The sequence below is a fragment of the Nansenia antarctica genome, assembly GCF_963989245.1.
Source record: "Nansenia antarctica genome assembly, chromosome: 17".
Classification (NCBI taxonomy): domain Eukaryota; kingdom Metazoa; phylum Chordata; class Actinopteri; order Argentiniformes; family Microstomatidae; genus Nansenia; species Nansenia antarctica.
In genome coordinates, this window is record NC_137687.1 from 13,881,439 (window position 1) to 13,893,849 (window position 12,411).

The 12,411-nt window shown below is 45.3% G+C and overlaps 1 pseudogene across 1 annotated transcript; it reads left to right on the forward strand.

Moving 5' to 3' along the window:
* The first annotated feature begins 6,677 nt into the window (after positions 1–6,677).
* Positions 6,678–10,138, forward strand: LOC308172400 (UDP-glucuronosyltransferase 2B10-like; annotated as a pseudogene). The gene is made up of 4 exons: positions 6,678–6,915; positions 7,110–7,343; positions 7,778–8,007; positions 9,819–10,138. The product of its transcript is annotated as a UDP-glucuronosyltransferase 2B10-like (transcript).
* The last annotated feature ends 2,273 nt before the right edge of the window (positions 10,139–12,411 follow it).

A 12,411-nucleotide genomic window follows, 5' to 3' on the forward strand; every position in this document is an offset into this window, starting at 1 on the left:
TCTCTTTAAGAGAGTGAAGTTCGAGGCATGACAACTCAACACTTGAATCACTTGAATCAGTTTCACTGACCTGATGTACATTTCTGTCTCTCTTTCCTGTTTTCTTTTGGTATGATGTCTTATCACATGGCTTTGATTTGCACATTTTCTGTATGTGTCCTCTTTTGTTGCACTGTCTACAGTCTTTATCTTTGAACCAGCAATCAACTGGGTCATGTGACTTGTTCCCACACCGATAGCATGCCATTGGCTTGTCATCCCTTTTTGTGTGCATTTTATTCACTGAGCATTCTCCCATATATTTCTTTTGCAGTTGAACCGAGTCTTTTGCAACAGTTTCCATTGACACGGCGATGTCACGCGCGGTCTCCAGTGTCAGATTCTTTTTGGTCAAGAGCCTTTTCTGCGTGCCTTCATTGTGCAATCCGCAGACGAGCCTGTCTCTGAGCGCATCCGATAGTCCCGGCCCAAATTCACAGTGTTCAGCCAGTCTACGGAGCTCCGCGATATAGTCCGCTACAGACTCGGTTTTGTGTTGGTCTCTCTTATGAAATCGGAAACGTTCGGCTATCACTAATGGCTTCGGATTCAAGTGGCATTTCAGCAAATCTACATTCTCTTCAAAAGTCTTTTGTGCTGGCTTTTCCGGCGCTGTGAGGTTACGCAGCAAATTATATGCCTTTGCCCCCATCAAACTCAAAAGCACGACAACTTTCTTATCATCTTTGACTCCATTAGCCACACAATATTGCTCGAGTCTCTCCACATAAGTAGACCAATCTTCTACCGTACCGTCAAAACAGTCCATTTGTCCAAAATGTCCAGCCATTTTGACTTAGTTCCTCTTAGTTTACTCACTTTTCTTTCAATTCTCTCCCGTCTTCTGCAACCTTGCACTGCGGGGATCGTTACGATTCTCGTCGCCACTTCTGTTACGTCTTCTGCCTGGACTAACAGTAATAAGGATGCATGAACAAGGAGCTACAGTTTTCACTTCTTTACTGTCAACGTCAAGTTCAACAACCACATGTGCATATCAATACGCACCCACATAACATGTACATATCAATGCGCACCCACAGTATAGCAACAACATAAAATAGTCCCATGCCTATTGCATACATAACATCTCTCCACATGGTTTGATCCGGCTGCTCGTGTATCTTGGCGCTCTATAGAATAAAACACTGTCTATCCCCATAGATTACAAGATGTAATATATTCCAATATTTCTATTAGACAGTCCAAATTGAAATTCGGTTCCATTATCACTGAACTAATCTCAGTCTGGCGTTCCGCAGAAAAGTTCTGCAAAATGTCACCGAACTGGTACCTCCATTCGCCTATATTTCAAAATGTAACTCTCCAGTTGGGAGGGCGTCCAATCTCATTTCCCCAGTGGAGTGACAATGGAGTTCATACACTCTCGGATTTATATGGGGCTGAGGGTCTCCGCTCATTCCAAGACATTCAGAGAAACTTCAATTTACCGGGTACATCCTTCTTTTTTTACCTTCAATTACGTACAGCGGGGTACTACGGGGTACCCTGGAATAGCTCATTAGACATGCATCCATTTCACATAGCATTCACCAGACCCAGGGGTCAGGTCTCAGCTCTTTACTCCATCCTGGTTAAGGCTTCTTTAAAACCAATACACATTGACAGAGTATGGAAAGACACTTTATCACTCAATAACTTAAATTGGCAATTCATTTGGCAAAACATAATATCCCTTTCCTCCAGAAATCCCAACCACCAGGTTATCCATTTCAATTGTACTCATAGGACATACTTCACTCCATATCTGCTACATAAAATAAAGACCATACCTTCACCTAACTGTACTCTTTGCACCCGAAATACAGTTGGCACCTCTTTTCATATGGTATGGGAATGCCCGGGAGTGGCTGATTTCTGGAGGACAGTCTGTGATGCATTGTCCCTCATCCTGTCCAAACACATTACACACTCACCACTAGTCCTATTGTTAAATGACAGTTCAAACCTAGATTTAAACATCAAACAAAGACGCATCTGGCTGGCCGGCCTTACAGCAGCCAAAAGGCTTATAGCTTGCAGGTGGAAGTCACCCCATTTCTTGACCACGCAGAGGTGGATACTATGTAGACTACATAGACATAGCCAGCATGGAACACTAGATAGCCAACAGGCATCATGCAATATCGGACAATGTTTCATGCTGGGACCAAACTATAACCATCCTTAAGACACTACTATAGGCTAATCAATTTGCTCCTTCCATAGGGTCCTGTAGGGTGGGGGGCGGGGGGCTGTGATAGGGTGGGGGGTGGAAGGCGGGGGGCTGTGAGTGGGTGGGGGGCGGGTGGGTTGGAGGTTTATGGCGGGAGGGACATGTGTGGGAGGAGGGGGAGGTAGGGGACTGCTGGGGTAAAGGGAGATTGGGAGAGGGGGGGGAGGGGTTCTACTGGATTTTTGGTTATTCTATTTCTCTTTTGTTCATTTACATGTTACCACTCCCTTGTACCATTCCCTGAAGAAAAATCTATTAAAAAATTGATCAAAAAAAAGAAATGAGAAACATACAGCGTTTATTTTGAAAGCATTGATTATTTTCTGTATTCACATTCAACACTTTAAATGAAGGTATACTTTTGCAGGTTTATGAAGTGGTTTAAATTAGTTAAATAGACAGTTGTCCATGTCAGAATTTTCAAAATCGGTTAAAACATAGGGTTTGATTCATTTTCACTGCATATCCCAGAGAATGTCAGAAACACAATGTGTGTGTCCAATGAAACACTACCACCGTAAATAATGTAAATAGGTATCTGCACTATTTGCACCATGCTGATCTCTGTACATAATGTTTACACAGTTCTCATTTATTTGAAAACTGCTTATTTTTGAAAACTGCATGGTCCACGAGTTATCTTTATTTACCTGTATACTATATATACACACAGCTCTGTTTAATAACGTCTTTATTCTAGTCGTAAATTACACTCTTTTTTGTTTGTTTTTATCTTCACACTCGCTTTGCCGATGTAAACATTTGTTTGTACATTGTGTGTGTGTGTGTGTGTGTGTGTGTGTGTGTGTGTGTGTGTATCGGGGGGGGTTATCAGAGTGACAGCTCTGTGAAAGAAGCTGTTCTGTAGCCTGCTGGTACAGGACCTGAGGATCCTGTACTTCCTGAGTCTCTTAGATGGTAGGGGATCAACACAATTGGAGTGTAGTTTTCATGCAATTATTTAGCATGTAAGATGTTTGAACATCTTTGTTCTAGCCTTGTAGACCATTATTATTTAAACCACACAGGTTTTTCAGTGCAGTCTGTGTAATACTTACTTCTCCACATAGCAGACAGCTCCTCCAGACAAGCCAACCTCACCTGTGGGGTCCCTCAGGGCTCCATCCTCCGTCCCATCTTGTTCTCCCTCTACATGCTCCCCCTATGTCTAATCCCTCAACGCTACAAGATCTCATTCCACTGCTATGCGGACGACACCCAGCTCTACCTGTCAATCAACACTGACGAACCCGCCGATCTGAAGCGCCTGATGGACTGCCTCCGCGATGTGAAGGAGTGGATGGCCCAGAGCTTCCTACAGCTGAATGAGAGCAAGGGGGAAATCCTCCTCATCGGCAACACCACCGCCATCACTCAGCTCAGCACCAACATGGGAAGCCTGTCCACCCTTGTCAGACCACATGTCAAGAACCTCAGTGTCATCTTTGACTCCGAGCTTAACCTTGACCGACAAGTGAACTCCGTCGTGAAGGCATTTTTCTACCAACTACGCATCATAGCCAAGATCAAGTCCTTCCTCACCCCCAGCGACCTGAGGAGGGTCGTCCTCATGCTAATCTCATCTAGGCTCGACTACTGCAACTCACTCTATGCTGGACTTCCTGATAAGACCATCTACCGCCTGCAGCTAGTCCAAAATGCTGCTGCCAGGCTGGTGTCAGGCACCAAAATGAGGGACCACATCTCCCCTGTCCTCATCTCCCTTCACTGGCTCCCAGTGAAGAAGAGAGTGAAGTTCAAAATCTGCACCTTTGTTTTTAAAGCTCTCAACAGTCTCGCCCCACCCTACATCAAGGACCTCCTGGACCAGTCTACCTCCTCAAGGCCTAGACCCAGGCTCAGGTCCGATGCCCAACTCAGCCTGAGGGTCCCACGTACCAACCTCAAGAGGAAGGGTGACCGTGCCTTTGCGGTGATAGCACCGACCCTGTGGAACGCGCTCCCTTCTGCCATCAAGTTTGCCCCGCACTCTGGACTCCTTTAGAGCCAAGTTAAAAACCCACCTCTTCCTAAATGATATTCCCTAAGTCTACTCCCTATTTGTTGTGAATTGTATGCCTGAGATTTACGTTTAAGTCGTCTGTGTCTGATTGCTTTCTGTGTTCCTTGTCTTTGTCTTTATCTGTTCCTTTACCCGGGCTGCGCCCCGGGCCGATGTAAAAGTTGGATGGGGGGCGCATTATAAATAAATAAAATTAACAATTAACAATAACAATTAACAATACTTCATCACTGGTGTAGATAAAGAAGATCATCATTAATAAACAATGCCTGTCTATATTCATATTAAGTTGTGAAAAAGAACTTTGAAGATCTTGCAATGTGCAGAACTGCTTTCAGTGAAATCACTCCCCAATGCCTTTTCTGTGTTTCGTGGGAACTTTATTATAAACATAAAATCAACTATTCATGCTGTCAGGTTCCAGGAACTAAATTACATTTAATACCCACAAGATAAGAGTAGAGTGCCATAAACGATGTCCTTGCTTTGATATGATCCCCATAAGGAAATAGTGTACATCAAAGTGTATTTCTATGGTACCAAAAAGAGCAACGTGTTAATGAGTTCATATAACAAACTCTCAGACATACCTTTACAGTATATTCTCTTCTCTTGTTATTGGTCTCAGCTGATATTTTATATCTGACTACTAATCTATCACAATGGTGGTTTGTGTCGCCCCTTGTGATGTTTATGACTACCAGTTAAATACACTGTCGGCACACAAAGATCATGAGAAATAAACTCATTCACTTTTCACACTATAAGTCACTAAACTCATAAATGGGTATATAAAGTAATATCATAAATTTAGCTGGTGTTAATGAGGTGTTAACACTAGATAGTCACGCGCGCACACACACACACAAACGCACACGCACACACACACACACAAATTACACACACACATAATTTTGGCTCTGTATGCCACCACAGTGGATTTGAAATGAAACAATCGAGATGGAATTGAAGTGCAGACTTTCAGCTTTAATTCAAGGGGTTGAACAAAAATATTGTACGAAACGTTTAGGAATTGCAGCCATTTTTATACACAGTCCCCTATTTTAAGGAGCTAAAAAATAATTGGACAAACAATAATAACATAATTATAACATAATCGTAAATAAAAATGTAAATTTTTTATACTTCGTCGAGAATCCTTTGCAGGATTGCAAGCATTATTCTGCTCATGTGCTTGGTCGAAAGGGATTGCCGAGAAGACCCGGTTCGTCTTCTGAATGGTGAAATTTCCAGCATTAAATTCTCTGGCAACATCTGGGTGTCTTGTTGGTAGTTCAGACATGTCATGGAGATGAACTGGGATCCAACGGGCTTAGTTAGTGTGGTCCAGTGCAAAGAACCAGGGGACGAGTTCTGTCAGAGCATCGAGGTACATGCTGAAAGAGGACTGCCGCAGGTATCGCACATAGACCAGTAAACACAGCTCCAATGCCATGACTGTTGCCCAGTACTGGAATTGAGGGCAGCTCTCTCCCCTCTTTCGGCACCATTCATTAAATCTCAAAGGCTCATCTTCTGTATCTGTGTCACAGTTATTGTAGGCCCGATGTTGCAGGATGTATAATGCAGCTGCTGTGACTTGGTGGGCATGTCTGGTGCAAGTAACATGTGCTGCACGCTGCTCTGTCTGGGGGAAACACCCTGCCCAGGTAGAGGAGAATGGGAAGAACAATAGCCTTCAGGACCAGGATCTTGCCTGTCATTGTGAGGGGCCGTGCACTCCACTCGCAGATCTTCTTTTGGACTTGGCGGATGGTCTCCTTCCAGCTGCCGGAGGCCCCTCCATCTTTCTGGTAGGTGATCCCCAGCAGCTTAATGTTTTCCGTCTTTACAGGGAAGGAGGTAGCCAGGTTCTCCTGCCAGTGCCAGTGCCGCGACAGAAACAGCTCACACTTACCCCTATTGATCAGGGCGCCAGTGGCTGCACAGTAGTCCTCTACCACTTTCGTTGCCGTGGCAATGGAGCGACTATCTGTGCCGACGATGGTGATGTCGTCCATGTACGCCACCACCTTGAGCCTCTCCCCCCGGGCCCCTGGTAGTGGGTAGCCCATGATGTTGGGGGAGTTCCTGATCTTCCGTAGGAACGGCTCCAGGTAGATGACGTACAGCAGAGGGGCCCAAGGGCATCCCTGCCGTACTCCAGCTTTGATAGGGAAGGGGTCCGTCATATGGTTATTGATCCGAACTCTGCTCGTGATGTTGTTGTAGCAGAGTTCGGTCCAGTGGAGCAGGTGCTGGGGGAAGTTCATGCCTCTTACCACCCTCTGCAGGAAACCATGGCTAACCCTGTCAAAGGCCGTCTCCTGATCCAGACTGAGAAGGCCTAAAGGGGACCTCCGCTCCTGGGAGTGCAGGATGAGGTCTCTCACCAGGAGCAGGTTGTCATTGATGGACCTACCGGGTACAGGTTTGGTCTGGGGCAGGTTTGTCCAAAGGGTCAAGAACATGCTTTTCCACAGCATCATCGTCTTCCAACAGAAGTTCCTGATAGGGCCGAGCTATGATGCCATCTGCGATAAGTACTTTGAGGGAGGATGTGACATCATCTGCCTCATCCAAGAAGCGGACATTTGGCTGATGAGGGTAGACTTTTGTTTGTGGCTGTGTTGTGTCTCGTGAAAATATACGTCACCACCATGGCGCGCTGTTATGACGCGTAACTCCGCCTACTATCGTCTACTCCTCCTACTATTTCCGGGTCTGTTGTGTATAATGGAAAACCAGAACTGATCAAAAGCGGGCTAAAGCGACCCGAACCGACCTGAACCGACCTGGGCTGGGCTGCAGATGGAAAAGCGCCATTTGTGTTTGAGTTCCCCCAGCCCACCATGCCCAACGTGGTCTACATGGGGGAATTCCAGTGTAAGCCGGCCCAGCCCCTTCCCAGAGAGATGGAGGAGTTTGTTCAGAGCGCCAGGGGAGCACGGGGTGATTGTCATGTCTCTGGGGACTCTGGTCAATGCTCTACACAACGATATCGCTGAAGAGATCGCCAGTGTCTTTGCCAAACTGCCTCAGAAGGTACTATTTAATTGTTCAAGAAGGTAGAAAAAAAAGAATAACTCTTTAATGTATTATTGAAACTACACTTGTGTATGAAAAAAAACAATTACTAAATCAAGTATAATGTGACATTATACTAATTCAATGTTGTTGCTAGTTATTACAGGTTTATAACACAGGTATAAGGTAAGGTGAAGTTGAACCAATTTTCATCACCATTATATTTACTTATTTGCTTATATTTATATTTATATTACTACTCCCCTTCCCATGTGTCCCCAGCACTACCATAATTAGACCCCTATACTTTCTTCTATTTACCTTTTTGTTTCTTTTTATTATTACTACTCGATCTTTTCAGTTTGTAAAGCGTCTTTGAGTGTGTAGAAAAGCGCTATATAAGTCTAATGTATTATTATTATTATTATTATTATTATTATTATTACTACTAGGTGATCTGGAGACATGTCGGGGAGCGTCCCTCCACTGTGGGTAACAACACTCTGCTGGTTGACTGGATGCCTCAGAAGGACCTCCTGGGACACCCCCAGACCAAAGCCTTCGTGGCCCATGGAGGAGCCAACGGAGTCCAGGAGGCCATCTACCACGGCGTCCCGGTGCTGGGCATCCCCGTGTTCTTCGACCAGTACGACAACCTGCTCCGCCTGCAGGAGAGAGGCGTGTAAAATAATTATTTCAGTATCTAAATATAAAATATCAAAGTGCAGCCTGCTTTCTTCAGATTGCATATAGAAAAGGTATTTATTATTATCTTTTGCAAAAGGAGAACAGTTTACAAGCATGGCAAGACAAGTCTTTAACAGTGAAACACCTCAGAAAAGTGTTTAACACAGAGGAAACATACATTTTTATACAGATGTAACAGTCACGCCCTCAGGTGAGGTACAGGCCAATCACAGGCATTTCCTGTCTGCATCTGTGATGAAGAGGGACTAGCTGTGATTTAGAGGATAGGGGGAATTGACCCCTACTTTCTCTTATGGCACTTTTCCACTATCGTGCCCGGCTCGGGTCGGGTCAGCTCGCTTCGGCACGCTTTTGAACAGTTCTGGGTATTGGCGCTTTTCCACTATACACAAGAGACCAGGAACGAGTAGGAGGAGTAGGAGATAGTAGGCGGAGTTACGCGTCATAACAGCGCGCCATGGTGGTGACGTATATTTTCACGAGACACAACACAGCCACAACAATAGCAACATGGAGGAACTTGAAGCTATCGTATACTTTTTCCTCGGCATGTGGTATATTATTAACCGTGGTTTTTGGGAGAGAAAGAGAAAGAGAGAGAGGAAGCTATGTACACATAATAAAGGCATGTTTTTTGAACCCTTAAAACCACTGCCTTCACTTGTCTGCTTTATGAACTGTATGAGCATATGAGATGGCTACTGCCTGATCGATGTCGACACTGCTCGTAGTGAATATAAGCACTTGACGCATGTTGAACTCCTGGTTCATTGAGTTTACTCCCGGTTCACTTCTCAGGGTGGCACCACGGTGGTTCAGGGCTCAAAATGACCGTATACCGATGGTGGAGTTAGCCAGCATAGTCTTGTCTTTTTACCGTGGGTTAGGATAACAATTCAAACGTGTCCGGATAGGGGAGAGGACAGGGAATCCAAAACCATTTGAATGGTGTCGATACAACACTCTTATCACGGTCGACACAGCGCGGAGCGAATTCCCTGGTAGAACTTCTCTCCCCCCGCTGTCAACGGGAGTTTCAACCAGCAACACCATAGGCACAGCACATCGCCATAATAGCATTTTTTTTGTTATGCTTGTTGTAAATAAAAGTTCTATGATGCATTGAAATGACATTAAACTAAGATAATACGATGGTCAGCATAATTTTTCGAATCTTTATTAATAAGCTATTACAGAAACAGTAGTGACATAGAGCGAAATCTGTTGTGGTATTTAAAGATGGCGGTTAGTGAAGAAATCTATGAACATGGGATGACGATTTCCATTGACCAATCAACGGTGTGCAGCGTCACACGTCACACGCAGCCTGGCAAAAAGGTTCCGGCTCTCAAAAAGGTTCCTGCCCTCGAAGGGTAGCTAAAGAAGCGTGCCGTACCGCGCCATGCTGATCCAGGCCGACAAATGGAAAAGCGCCAAAGAAGCAGGCCAGCCTGGGCTGACCCGGGTCAGCCCTCTAGTGGAAAAGCACCATTAGAGACACAAAGGTGGAAGAGGGGCACACAGGCCACAAACTGGTTTGGTCTGGCTTTAGATGGTCTGGCCTGAGGAAACACAAAGGCCAGGAACTGCTTCAGATGGCTCAGTCTCTCTAGGTGCAGGTCAAGAGAAAAGAGAGCAATCAGGTCTTTGTAATCAGTTTAGCGTCTTTGAGTGTCTAGAAAAGCGCTATATAAGTCTAATGTATTATTCTTCTTCTTCTTCTTCTTCTTCTTATTATTATTATTATTATTAAAAGTAATAATTTTCTCCTACAGGTTCCACCAGGATCCTGGATCTGGCCAGTGTTAGAGGACACACCTTCCAGCAGGCCCTGGACGAGGTTCTCCACCACGGCCGCTACAGGCAGAGCATGCAGAGGCTGTCCCAGAGCCATCTTCTGGGTGGAGTTTGTAATGCGTCACAGGGGGGCGTCTCACCTGCGTACAGAGGCCTACAGGATGCCCTGGTATGTGTACCACTCTGTGGACGTGCTGCTGCTGCTGCTGCTGCTGGCTGCTGGGACGCTCCTCCTGCTTTCCACCGCCGCCCAGCTCAGACTCCTGTGCTGCAGAGGGAAGAGGAGGACCAAGGCCAAGCAACCCTGACCTCAGGTTGATGTTGTTCTATGATCCTGTACTTCTGACTCCACTGCAGAGTCACTACCCATCTCCCGTCGGAGACTGAAGACCCATCTCTTCAGGCTACACCTTAAACCCTTCTTTTCCTCACTCAAAATGTTCCTTTTCAACTCATTTGGCATGGGCAATGGTTATTTTTTGTAGGTACTAGTAAGCATACTGGCTAGTACTACTAGCACAGTCTTTGCCGACCAGCTGGTCATATTGCAAAAAAAGATAGTGATGACACCCTAACCCTAATCAGTACCTCACTAGCCTGTGTTGGATTTCAACAGACACTGGAATGGAATCACTGCCATGTAGAGTTGCTGATTTAAGAACAATTTGGAATCTGGTCTCTCAAATTCTTTTCGAGAGCTGTATAATATATAGTGAAGATATGCAGCCAAGTTGTCAATAAAACTGAAATAGACCTAACATACACCTACGAACAAATATCCCATGTGTAGACTAGGTTTAAAATGACTGGTTTAACGGACTTTAATTGAATCTAGTTTTAAATGAAATTAAAATGATGTTCCCAAAGGTTTAGATTTAACTAGCGTTTATTGTAAACTTAATGTATAAACTAGGTTTAAAGTGGTGCAACAGGATTAGTAGATACATCTCGATTTAATCCAGTTTAAAAGTTAAACCATGTTGGTGCAACTCAGCTTCAATGTTTGTGGAGTTACTAGATACTAGTCACTAGAGTCTAGACCACATGTGTCAAAGTCAAGGCCCGCGGGCCAGATCAGGCCCGTGATTGAGTTCTCTCTCTTCTGCTGCTTCCTGCTTCTGAGTAGATTAGACGTGCTTCTCCCTCGCTCCTCTCCTCTCCTTTTTTCTTGCTTCTTTTTTTATAGTTTTAACTTCTTTTATTTCTTTATTTTACGTTTTTTATATAGCTTTTACTACATTCTTTTATATCCTCTTTTGCTTATTTTGCTTTCTCGCTTTTGCTTATTTTTTGTCTCTCGGACACCGGGCAGAATATCCTCTCGGCGCGGACACATGTCGCCTTGCAGAGGCTGCAGCGGATATCTACAGAAGATTGCAGTACTTGAAACAAAGATATTTCAACTGAAGGACTCTGCAAACCGAGTGGCACCGAGTCAGAATGCTAACGTGAGTAGCACCCGGCCCACTGAAAACGATACTTTCCCTCTGAATGCCCGTCGGGGAAAGCCGGCGCCCTTGACTCTGCTTCCCGCAGACAGTGACTCTCAACCTGAGATTAGTACCGCGACCGGCTGGCCGTCACTGGCTACCCAACGGCTACTGTGTGAGCCTGGATTAAAGGGGCTGCAAGATAATGATGCTACAGCACAAGCTAGCAATGCTAGTTCAGGGCCCACCTTAAAGCCAGCTACCAGGCTTAAGCAGCACCAAGGTAATGATGCGACAAGACCAATAGCAACTTTAATTATTGGTGTCTCTGCTGTAAAGCATATCAATATTGGCAGTAAGAGGAACATAAAAGCATACTGCTTCCCTGATGAGATGGTTTATAACATAACAGAAAAAATCCCAGAAATCCTGTCTGCCCATGAAGATGTGAACAAGATTATTCTACATGTTGGAACCAATGACATAGCCAAACAGCAATCAGAAATACTGAAACGTGACTTTGTCAAACTCCTAAAGATGTTGAGATCCTTGAATGTTGAATCATACATTAGTGGTCCCCTGCCTTCAAATGGACGGAGAGTTAACAGATTCAGCAGGCTACTCGGAATAAGCACATGGCTATCAACTACTTGTCACCTGCATGAAGTAAACTATATTGACAATTTCAATCTATTTTGGGAATGCAGAGACCTCTTCAGCAAGAATCGACTCAACAGAGCAGGAGAGGCGCTGTTCACCTCTAACCACTTTACTCCATCAACCACCCAACAGTAGATAAGAACAAGGACAGCCCACAATCAAATGACTCAGCCACAGATGCCGGTCTCCCCAGCCACAAGGACAGGTCAACAGCTGATGCACCACAAGACAGGGACCTCAAGGAGAAGGCCTCTCCCACCCTCACAGCGCTGGACCCTGCCTCTGCTGTTCAACTAGCAGAGGTGTCAGTTCCAGCGACTCCCAACCCCCCACCCACAAACCCCCAGGCCTCTACCCCTCTTTGGGATACTCCACCTGCCCCCTTCACAACCCTCCACGACACACCACCTCGCCCCTACCCTAGCCCCCTCTGGGCACCACCCTTCCACTTCCCCCTCCCTTCAAACCCTGTGATTTCATCCCCCTCAGAG